This window comes from Podarcis raffonei, chromosome 12, assembly GCF_027172205.1.
Source record: "Podarcis raffonei isolate rPodRaf1 chromosome 12, rPodRaf1.pri, whole genome shotgun sequence".
Classification (NCBI taxonomy): Eukaryota; Metazoa; Chordata; class Lepidosauria; order Squamata; family Lacertidae; genus Podarcis; species Podarcis raffonei.
This window is the reverse complement of record NC_070613.1, coordinates 48,610,387-48,622,551: the sequence shown is the minus strand read 5'-3', so window position 1 is coordinate 48,622,551 and position 12,165 is coordinate 48,610,387. Positions and strand designations below refer to the sequence as shown.

Sequence of the window (12,165 nt, the reverse complement as noted above, 5' to 3'; positions counted from 1 at the left end):
TAAGCTAAGATATTAGGTGAAATTTGCTCACAGGAAAGGAAGGAATTGGGGAATGGAGCAGAGCCTGCTTCCAAACCTTGGTTAAGAATACATCTGCACCAGTCGCATTTTGCTACAGGCGCAGGTCCAATTGTGACTACGTGAAGATTTCTAGACACCAGGTTGGTGAGTGACAATCTCCATCGAGGCAGCTGACTTGTGTGCAGCAAAAGACATGTGTCTTGTGCTTCTGCACTGCCGTGTAAATCAAGGACTCCTTGCTGGGCACTTTACTCCTACATCATCATATAAAGGAAATAAATAACAGTTTTTTTGACTGTGCAGCCTTTCCAAAGGCCACCCAAATGGAACACACAGACCACAGTTTAAAAACCTCTGCCTTAGTCTGCAGTTAATAGCATTTCCATTCCCACTCTGTGTGTATGTTTCTCCCTTCTTGCATACTGGGACATGCGAATTGTTGCAAGAGCAAGCTTCAGTCAAGCAACGTAGTTGAGATCATAAAATTGTAGCAATGGAAGGGATCCCGAGGGTCATCTAGTCCAACCCCCTGGCAAACAGGTCACAACCTAGGTTTGTGCGGCGATCACAACCTAGGTTTAAGGTGCCATTTAACACCTAGCTTATATACCTGAGTTTCTAACACTGATATGCACCAGGCTCTTATATTGCTTTTCCAGCTGTTGGAGTGGGTTCAAAAAGAAAATGATTTAAAGCTGCCAGCAAGGCCTATATTCATAACACCGCAAAGCTTGTATAAATAAAATATGTAATAGAATTTAAGTTTAAAAATGCACCTAATAAAATTTAAGACCCCCGTTTTGATCCATTTCTGCACCTTCTGCAGAGACACTGAAGATGACCAACAATCCAGCCCCAACACTGTATGCATGGAGATAATCCATGCCTTACCTACTGCTGCTATTCAAATATTAATGACACAACACTCGTATTACTTTATTCCAGATGCAGAGTTGCAATTCCTGTGGAGCTCAATACACATTGAAAAACACTGACATTTTTACAGTCTACCTATACGAATGCCAATTGGCGCATCTTGTTTTGTCATAAATTTTTACATGTACAAGATGCACGGGCATCCAGTACTGAAAAGAGCAAAATGTAAACTTAAAATTGCAGCTTATCGCCTGATTTAAACATTTATTGATGTTAAGAGTCCTAGCAATAAGAGTTTTGTGCCAACAGATCTCAAGCTGGAATAGAGAATGAAATGACAGAGAATCTCTACAAAACTTTGCTTAACTCACATTAGCCAAAGTCACATTTCTGTGCGACAGTGGTCTCCTGCACTATTTTGCAAAAATGGCCACAACCAAATGTAAGGCGATACAGCTTATGAAGGATTATTTATGAAACAAGCCATACGTCAACGCTTTAAGAATGAGGAAACATATGATATGGAGGAAGTGTTTAAAAGGTCTTAAAATTTGCCACAATTTGACAAACATAAAAACGTAGCTCAGTGGGTACAGCATGAGGCCCTTAATCTCCAGGTCGTGGGCTTGATACCCACATTGGGCAAAAATATTCCAGCATTGCAGAGGCTGGACTAGATGACCCCCGTGGTCCTTTCCAACTCTACAATTCTCTGATTCTATAAGAAGAACCGTCCTACATCAAGCCAAAGGCCCAAACAATCCAACAGGATTTTCTTGCTTGTGATACTGCTTCTGCAGGAGTCTCCCCTCTCCTAGAGAAACATTTGTCTCCCTCCTTATTGAGCCTTATGCATGGCAGAACGAAGCATCTTTACAATCAGGCTTCTGGGCTAGAATGCTGCTGCTTGGTTTTCTCACTTAGATTTCCCAGTGTGGCTTGGGATGATTGGGCGGTTTTAAATGGAATATATATATTTTAAAAGAAACCTGATTCCTAGTTTAATATATTAATGCTGTTGGAGGTGGGGAAACCTATTTTCAGCTTGAGGACCGCATTCATTTGCAGGCAACCTGCCAGGGTCACATGCAAGTGGTGGGCGGGTCTGACACAAAAGGGGATGGAGTTACTGAAGCAATTATTTTCTGTAAAATGGGTTGCATTCCAGCCAAACATAACAAATCAGAGGTTTCTATATACACCTATACCCCTGTCTCTCCATCAGATAAGGAGGCGGCATATAACATTTCAGGGAAAAGCATTCAAGAAGGGTATGGAGTGGCGGAGGGGGAGATTAAGGAGAGAGGCTTGGATAGAGTCCTGAGGGTCATACTGGGAAGCCTAATAGGCCATAATTGGTTCTCAGGTCTGAAGTTCCCTGCCCCTGATTTGTACTGATAGGTAGACCACTCTGGAATCCCTTTGATGGTAGAAATTGCAGCATCAGATAAAACCAGTCAATAATCTAGACCAGTACTGTATCTTGTTCTCACAGTGACCAATGAAATGCCTGTGAGAAGCCTGCAAGCAAGATATGAGAACAACAGCTCCATCCCCACTTGTCGTCCCGCCCCAGCAACTGGTATTCAGGGACATATCATCTCCAAAACTGGAAGTAGTACAGTCAGCATGACCAGGAGCCATTGATACCCTTATCCTCAATGAATTTGCCTAATCCCCCGAGAAGATTTATAATGAAATAAAAAAGGTATTTAAATATACCTTATTGAAGAAACCAGAGGCCTTTCTCCTGGGTATGGTCGGCCAGTTGGTGTCAAAGAAGGATAGGACATTTTTTATGTATGCTACAACAGCAGCAAAAATACTCATCGCAAAGTATTGGAAGACAGAAGAACTACCCACTGTGGAAGAATGGCAGATGAAAGTTATAGACTATATGGGACTGGAAGAGATGACCGGCAGAATCCGAGACCAGGGAAAAGAGACGGCGGAAGAAGATTGGAAGAAATTTAAAGACTATCTTAAGAAACATTGTAAAATTGTTGAATGCTAAGACGTTGTGGATTTGGAAAATATGAGGTTGTATGCTGTAATCATTATGTAATATGAAAAGAAAGGTTAAAATTATTTATTAGAAATTAGGGAGGGATTTGTTGACCAAAATTAATTAGGGATTGGAATGCAGTAAGGGGAGGTACGAGGAGGTCGGGAAAGTAAGTTTTATGAAAATAAGGGATTGAAATTATACATGTGGTGTTTTTTGTGTTTTGTGTGTGTTTATGGTTTATGTTTTTTGTTGTGATATGTGTGCTTATAATGTGTGAAAAAGCTAATAAATATCTTATTTAAAAAAAAAAGAATTTGCCTAATCCCGTTTTAAAGATGTCCCATTTGGCAGACATTACTACATACTGCATAGCCAATTCCATAGATTAACTACTGTATTTTTTGCACCATAACACTCACTTTTTTCCTCCTAGAAAGTAAGGGGAAATGTCTGTGCGTGTTATGGAGTGAATGCCTGCGTGTGGCGGGGGGGGGGATCTGCTGCAGTCGTGAGCAGAGGATCCATGGTTCCCCTTCCTTCCCTCCCCCGTGGTTACAAAGCACGGATCCACATGGATTCTCAGGATTTTTGCATTGGGCTACTCCAAACTCACTGTCAGATCACATGTCTGTGGCCACAGCATGAACCACAAAAATCATATATCCACTATTTCGTTTCGAATATTTTTTTTCTTGTTTTCCTCCTCTAAAAACTACGTGCGTGTTATGGTCTGGTGCGTGTTATAGAGCGAAAAATACGGTAATATCTCCAAAACTGGAAGTAGTACAGTCAGCATGACCAGGAGCCATTGATACCCTTATCCTCAATGAATTTGCCTAATCCCCTTTTAAAGATGTCCCATTTGGCAGACATTACTACATACTGCAGATAGCCAATTCCATAGATTAACTATGTGCCATCAGAACGCCTCACATACCATTGGCGACTAATCAAAGGCAAAGGCATCTCCCAAAAAAGATACCTTTTTCTCTTTTATTGAACAAGAACAGGATAGTTCAATGCCATCATCATCACAGAGGTGTCTGTGGAGGGGATTATTATCTATTGAATTTATATACCGCCCTATACCCGGAGGGGTATATTGATTGAAAATGGAGTGTAACTGTATTGTAACTTTTGAATAAATATTATTAAAACAAAAACTATGTATCGTACTTTAAGACCAATCTCTTTCGGTTTATGAGTACGTAAGATTTCAGATGACACACACACAACTCACCATCCCTCATGTTTTACCTTGAAAGCTCACACGCTCTTACACCACCAGCAAGACTTGGCTCAATAAATGGCATCACCTACAAACCTTGCATTTCTTATTCTGTAGGATCTTGGTTTTGGAAATCCCTTGCTTTTCTCAAGTACAGCTAGAACCAACTCTCATAAGTTTTCAAAGCAAGCTGCAGACTTGTTTGCCTATGCATTTGTGTGTTTTATCTTAATGTAGCCCACTCTGGGATTCCTTCAGCAACGAAGAGTGGGTAAGGAATCTTTTAAACAAACAAACAAGGCAATGAACTGTACGGCATATCATAATAAAGGTTAGCAAAAGCTGAGAGATTAGTAGGCTCTAGGGTTTCATTTATGGCAGCCAACAAAGGCATGGGCCTTAGGAGCCCCAGCAAGGCCTGGAAACAATAAATCTAGCACAATGACCTTAAAAAACCTTACTTCTGGTTTAAAATTCTGCCTTGCATAAATAATTTTGTGAGACGTTTTTCAATTAACTCCATCAAACCACATCCGTTATAGTTTTGGAGGTCAGCTGCATGCTTAGGTCAAGTATGATTTCAACTTCCAAGGACTGAAACAGCAAATGACCGGTTTTATGTACCAGTAAGTCTTTACATGACCATTTCTTCTCTGTACCGTTAAGGGCACATACACACACTTCCAGTTACTAACCTATGCAAAATACATTAACAAATCAGGATTAAGAGCTGAAATGTTCTGGAATTGGGTAGTGACTGCTGCATAGAAGCCTTTCCCCCTCTGCTGTAAATAATTCACAAGGTCTGCCTCTGCAAGCAAATTCTTGTGTAAACAGGCTGAACTGCTGTTTTTAAGAGGAAGCCAAAGAAACCAGGGAACGTGTAAAAACCGGGCAGAGTTCTGCCAATTTACAAGCAAGTCTCCTGAAGGTCATATCCACTGTCACGCACTGCATGCAGCGGTTCGCGGAAAAATTGGGACAAACCGTAAGCACGCAGGAGCACATCCCGCCTGTAAGCTAAATGAAGGCAATTCCTGCCAGCTTCCTGAACCTGAAGCAGCTCATCTGACTGTCCAACGCCACATCTGCAATGGCAGCTTCCGTTGGCCCTACCTGAGCGCACGCAGGTCAGGAGAGGAGAGGACGTCTCCCAGGTCTTCCCAGGCGGCCAGGGCTTACCCAAAAGAAGCAGCGTAGAAGGAGACGCGAACGAGGAGGGCAGAAAACTGCGCCTGGTTTTCCTCCGGAGCGCGGGACTGTAGAAACAGGCTCGGGACTCCCGCTCCCCCGGCCACGACCAGCGCGCAAAGAGACGCCACTCACCCAGGCGCAGGCTCTCCAAAACGCGCGCAGGCTCTCCAAAACGCGCGCCGTCCCTTGGTGGCGCGACCGTTCCCGGGCGCTCGCTTCGGCTTGTTTTCCGGGCTAGTGTAAACGGATCCCCCTCCGGGCGTGATGGATGGAGCGGCACATGAGCAGCAGGGCCGGCGATGGGGTTGTGACTACTTCCTACTTCCTCGCCCCGCCGCCGCCTCCGCCGCCGAATCGCCTTCAGGCTGAGCCAAGCGCGCGCGTGGAGACGGGCGATCCGGCCGCCAGGCGATCCAAAACAGCACCTCCCCGGCTGGAAATGCCCCGCTTGGGCGGCATACAGCCAGCCGGCTGCACACGTGGGAGAGGCGAGAGAAAGAGAGAGAGGGAAAAAGGCCGGTTGCCGCCGCTGCTGTTGCTGCTCCCTTTTCCAGCCGGCGCTGTGTTGCGGGGGGCGCTGCTGCTCCCGGGATCGCTGGCTGCTACGTGCCGGGATCCCACGCCCTGAGGCTGGCGGAAAAAGCCGGGATCTTCAGCGCACACGTCCTCCGCTCCAGGGCCTCGCGACCTTTTTCCCAGCGGCGAAGGCGCCTTTCCCCTTTTGGCTGCGGATCCCCGGCTGCTGCTGGCGGCGCACCTCGGCTTGGGAGAGGTGAGCGCGCTCAACGCTGGTTGCCGCCAGGGCTTTCTTTGCCGGCTGGGCGGGCCCTCGGCTGGGTTCCTTAAACTCAGGCCCTCCTCCCCGCTTCTCCGGCTATGCAGGATTACCTCATCGCCCAAGCCCCGCTTGCTGGGGAGGCGGCAGCGCCCGGGTGCCTGAAGTTTCCAGGCAACGGACTCGGGATAACAAGCCACGGCAGCTGATCCCACTCCCTGCATCAGGAGAACTCCGCCAAACTTAAAAATAAAACGGCGACCTTCAGAGCGTCCTTTTTTTTTTTTGTGGTTCCAGAAGTTAACTTTTGGAACCCTTTTAAATTTCGGCAAGCAAGTGTGGAAGGGTGGGCAAGTGCAGTAAACGGCAAAAGGGTGGTAATTAACATGTGTTAATTCGTTAATAAAAACTTTTTTTAAAGTGACGGTGCTCCCCTTGCATGTCACAGACAGCATTTTAAACTCATTCAGATCTGCATACTCCTGCCCCAAGTGGCTAGGACACAAAGGCTGCAGTCCTAATGCACGTTTTTTTATTTATTCGTTGCATTTATATATCATTCTTTGTGCATTCTTCTGAAAGCAAGGCCCACATAATTTATTGAGAGGACTGGACTGTTTACTACTCCCTCAGATACAAGGCTGAAGCTAACTTTGTCATTAAACAGAGCCCCCAGTATATCAGCAGATGCAGTAATGTATGTAGCATGCATACTCCACAGACATACAAATTTAGGCCAGAGGTGATTTCAATTTCCTAGTTCAAAGGCAACTTATTAGGCAAAAGGACCAAGCTACAATCTCCAGCTCACTGGTTGCAAGCAGGAATTGACTTGTCCATTGAAGATTGTGATTCTATGCTTACCTGCAAGTAAGCCTAATGGAACACTGGCACGTACATCTGAGTAACTAGAATCAAGCTGAAAGTAAGGTGGATGTGTTCCCATCATCACTTAGGCTAAAGTATGGCATCCACGTGACTGTTAGTTTGCCCATGCACTGCATGTTCCAAATCACTGTGTTACACAAACATTCTCAAAGTAAGGCACTCGGTAGTGGCACCCGCCCTGTGTAACGCCCTCCCACCAAATGTCAAAGAGAAAAATAACTACCAAACTTTGAGAAGACATCTAAAAGCAGCCCTCTTTAGGGAAGCTTTTAATGTTTAATAGATTATTGTATTTTAGTGTTTTGTTGGAAGCCGCCCAGAGTGGCTAAGGAAACCCAGCCAGATGGGCGGTGTATAAATAAATAATAATAATAATAATAATAATAATAATAATAATAATAATAATAATTTACCCTTGTGTAAGTGGCAATTTCCTAAAGAGGAAATTGATCCAAATAGGAAAAGTGCAAACTTCATGATCCAAATCGAAATCTGGAAAACTAATGTTTTCAGCAGTGTTACAAATGACATAAGAATAATAGGGTAAAATACTCTTAAGGCTGGAACAAGCCCAGAAAGACTCAATGATTTCAACTGAATTCTAAATCAGAATTGTTAACATTCTGCTGCAAGTTTCTGTTTAACAAAACCAACCTACATATTTTACTCATCGTCCACATCAACTGTAAAGAAACTGCATGGATCAGCATTCCTAGGATGTTTGTTTTCTGAAAAACCACAGAAGTTTACAAAGTTGTTGTTGTTGTTTTGGTCAGTTATTTCCCTACTGCTGAAAATTGTAAAATGGGTGGACGTCAATCAGGAAAAATGGGTAAACAATACATTCTGAAGTATCCTGTGATACATTTTGTATAATTTGATCTGGGTAAGCTTATGTCACAAGAACAGACATGGCAGAGAAGCATGGCTCATACATACACTGTCAGAAGAAAATTTCTGCAACTAAAGACCATATGTGCAAAAAAACCCTCAAAACAATAACAACATATCCCATTTGCTTTATAGAGTATTATTTTGTAGCTTAGACAATACAAACACCACTCTGTACAATGTTATGGGGGTGGAACTAGATCATCCCCACGGTCCTTTCCAACTCTACAATTCTATGATTCTACAGGCGGTGTTGGTTACATATACTTGTATAATTGAACTAATCCTATTTGATTACAAGAGGAGTAAAACCAAGATCCTAAATTCAGTACAAGGACACACTCCAATTTGACAATGCCCTTCTTAAAACTTGGCACCCAGAAATAGGCACAGCACTTCAGATGCAGTCTGACCAGGGCAGAATACAGTGGAGCTATTACCTCTTGTTACCTGGACACTATGCTTTGGTTAATGGAACCTAAGACTGCATTAGCTTTCTTAGGCACTGCATTACACTGCTGCCTCATTCTGAGGTTCTAATCGACTAAGACACCTAGACCTTTCTCATAGGTGTGGCTGCCCTTCCTATCTTTGTGCCTCCAATTCTTCGTACCTAATTGCTCTGCTGAATTTTATTTTGTTGCTTTTCATTCCAACCTCTAAAGATCATTTAGAATCTTTATTTGATCTTTTCGGGTGTCAGCTATCCTGCTCTGTGGCATCTGCAAATAGGGTAAGCATCCACTCTGCTCTTTCATCCAAATCATCCATAGAGATGTTGAACAGTAGAGGGCCTATGACAAAGTTTTGTGGCACTCCTCAGTGATGACTAGGGCTGGAGGGGACAGGGAAGTGGCATGTATACACTAATTCCCTACAAACAAAAGGAAACTCCATTCTTCAACTGCAAGCATTTAAGAGAAGTAAGGCTGCTGACTAGGGAGGGAAACCTGGCCTGGTTGATGATGGTTTTTTCTCCCTCTGGGCTCATTGCCATAATTGCATGTGTTAAAGCTATGACTTCAGGTGTAAAGATAGATATGGGAAACCTGTGACTCTACAGTTGTTGGACTACAACTGCTATCAGCATCAACCAGCATGCCCAGCAGCTTCATATAGATGTTGAAAAGCATAGGGGAGAGGACACAGCCCTGAGACACCCCACAAGTGAGTGCCCAGGGGTCCGAACACCCATCCCCAGCACCACTTTATTGAAATGGCCCAAGAGAAATGAGCAGAGCCACTGCATGACAGTGGTCCTCAGCTTCCAACCCCCCCAGACAGTCCAGAAGGATACCCTGGTCAATGGTATCAAAAGCCACTGAGAGATCCAGCAGAACCAAGGAGCAGATTTCACCTCTGTTTCTAGCCCTAGCTTTAAAACCGCACTCTAAGCTAACGCATGATGGTTAAGATGGCATTGTTTTTCAAAGGCATAAGGTAAAGGTAAAGGTAAAGGTACCCCTGCCCGTACAGGCCAGTCTTGACAGACTCTGGGGTTGTGCGCCCATCTCACTCAAGAGGCCGGGGGCCAGCGCTGCCTGGAGACACTTCCGGGTCACGTGGCCAGCGTGACATCGCTGTTCTGGCGAGCCAGCGCAGCACACGGAAACGCCGTTTACCTTCCCACTAGAAAGCGGTCCCTATTTATCTACTTGCACCTGGGGGTGCTTTCGAACTGCTAGGTTGGCAGGCGCTGGGACCGAGCAACGGGAGCGCACCCCGCCGCGGGGATTCGAACCACCAACCTTTCGATCGGCAAGCCCGAGGCGCTGAGGCTTTTACCCACAGCACCACCCGCGTCCCTTTCAAAGGCATACAAATGTATAAACACTCTGCCGCTGCCCCCCACCCCCGCAACAACTTTTCTAGGCAAGTGATGAGGTAATTGTCAAGCTGTGACTCTGAGGCCTACCTGAAAGCAGCCCAAGGTCCACTGGTGCATCCTGGACTCCTAGTCTACTGTCTGAGAACATTGGTCTATAGGACTGTAGCCACCTTCTCCCTGCAGTTTGTAGGAGTCATATATTTAATGCCTGCACACACAAACAAGTGGCCAAAGCAAAGGGGTGAGGGGAGGGAATGTAGATTTGTCATGTCTTAAGGCAGTCTTAAAAGTAAACCAAATTTCTTCCAGTTGTTAATCTCAGTCATCTCACACTTATAAATAGCTATCCACCTGGCTAATTTAACAGTATAATTGTTGATTATGCATCCTCATAACATTTTAAATCAAGTGCATTATAGCTATCGATAATGTTTTGTCATTATAAAAGACAAGTGTTAGAAACTGAGATATGAAAGCTAGGAGCCAAATGGGCCCTTAAACCTAAGTTATGAGAGCAACAATGTCTAGGCACACTTCTTATAGCAAGAATACAAAGCTGAAAATGAATGAGCTGCAGCTAAAATATGTTCATTTTTCACATGGTTGAGTCCTTCCCCTGCCCACTCCCCTAATATTCTTAAGAGGCTCTCTTCTCCAGTCTTCAGAGAGTAGCTGGAAGTGGGGAGGCAGAAAAAGGTCCTCCTTTCCTTCCACTCTGCAGTTTTATTCTGAAATCCTAGGCGCACTACTGTGCCCAGAGCTCAGAAACTGCTTGCGCTAATGAAATTGTCACAAAATGCGTCTAGAACAATGGGAGTTTTGAACACTGCTAAAGACATGATTCTTAGATGAGGATAAAGTGGCAGAGAAGGAAACCGATCTTGAGCAAGCAAAATTTTTGCTCCAACAGTCAAGCATGTGCCCCTTTTTGTACTCAGCAGCATGCTGCATGCAGATAACTGCATGAAAGGATCTCTACATGTTCATCTGTGGCATATGCTAAATGGGGGAATTCAGCAGGTGAATATTATCCCATCCTTCCATGGGAGGAGAAACTTCAATTGTTAACCCCCACCCTTAGATGGTTGAAGATACACCATTCAAACGAAGACTTTAAAAGCATGGTAACCCTAGGACCATAACACTTATCATATCCCAATGCTACGCTAACCTGCTGCTCTCAAGTGTAGAGGAATACACTGTCCTTTTACCAGCACTGGAGTAAGATTCAACTACAGTTCAACTACAGTTTCTATTATGTGCCCTGGAATAGGGTCTGATATGGTCTGATCTTGTGCTTTGCACCAAGCAGAAGATGATTATAGAGTCTGAACCCAATATGTCATACTCTGCATCACTTTCTCCTTCATAAGCCAGCATGGGTAGGTTGCAAAAAAAGAACGGGTTCTGACAGTTCGTAAATGACTACCTCAATTTTAGCTAATGTCTGCTATCTGAGACAATATGGCTCCACTTTGGTTCCTTTTGATACCTGTCTCCTTCAACCTATTAAAACTAGGCTTGGAACAGTGGGGAGAAGAGGGATGAGCAGACAGAAGGGGAGGAGTTGCTTGTCAATGAGTTTTCTGGGAAGGAGAAGCAGGAAGTGGGAGATAACTCAGTGCAGGGGACTGAAGGGCAGATACCATGAAGGCTGGTTGGAGACAAGCTGGAGCAGAGGCAAAGAGATGGTGCTTAGAAAGCATCTGAAGGATAAGCCCCTCTGGAGACACGGATGCTGTAAACTCTGTGCTCCCTCCATCTGCACCAGGTTGAAGTGGGGCACAAGTGGCGCTGTGGCCTAAACCACTGAGCCTCTTGGGCTTGCTGATTGGAAGGTCTGCGATTCGAATCCCCATGACGGGGTAAGCTCCCATTGCTCTGTCCTAGCTCCTGCCAACCTAGAACTTTGAAAGCATGCCAGTGCAAGTAGATAAATAGGTACCACTGTGGTGGGAAGGTAAACGGTGTTTCCATGTGCTCTAGCTTCTGTCCAGGTGTTCCGTTGCACCAGAAGCAGTTTAGTCATGCTGGCCACGTGACCTGGAAAACTGTCTATGAACAAACGCCGGCTCCCTCAGCCTGAAAGCTAGATGAGCACCGAAACCCCAGTCATCTTTGACTGGACTTAGCCATCCAGGGGTCCTTTACCTTTTTTTACCTTTTGCACCAGGTTGTAAATACATTTCTGAAAGACACAGCAGTCTTGAATCGAAACACAAACTCCCTGGAAGCTTGCTACTGTTCCGCAGAGACTGGGGGGTGACCTTTGTCACCCTACTATGGCACCCAAAGAAGGAAAATCCCACATGCATCCCTGCTTCTCCCTTGCTAGAAAACGTCACCACAGTAACAATAGGTACCTATCTGCCGCAGTGTCATACAAAAAGCAAAAAGGTTTTCCGCAGCACTCAAAATTGTCTCCCTGGGGCTACCGCCTCCTGCTGCCTAACAGT

The 12,165-nt window shown here is 44.8% G+C and overlaps 1 protein-coding gene across 4 annotated transcripts in view; it reads right to left on the bottom strand.

Annotated features, from left to right (window-relative positions):
• Nucleotides 1–5,598, bottom strand: part of TRAK1 (trafficking kinesin protein 1) — a 140,992-nt gene extending 135,394 nt beyond the window's left edge. Inside the window, exon 1 of one of the 4 annotated variants that reach the window (XM_053359598.1) lies at nucleotides 5,460–5,598. The gene's annotated coding sequence lies outside the window, so the exon portion shown is untranslated. Of the gene's footprint in view, nucleotides 1–5,315; nucleotides 5,424–5,459 lie in introns of those variants that run through there. The other 3 variants (XM_053359611.1, XM_053359609.1, XM_053359600.1) reach the window with 3 other exon arrangements.
• Between the last annotated feature and the right edge of the window lie 6,567 nt (nucleotides 5,599–12,165).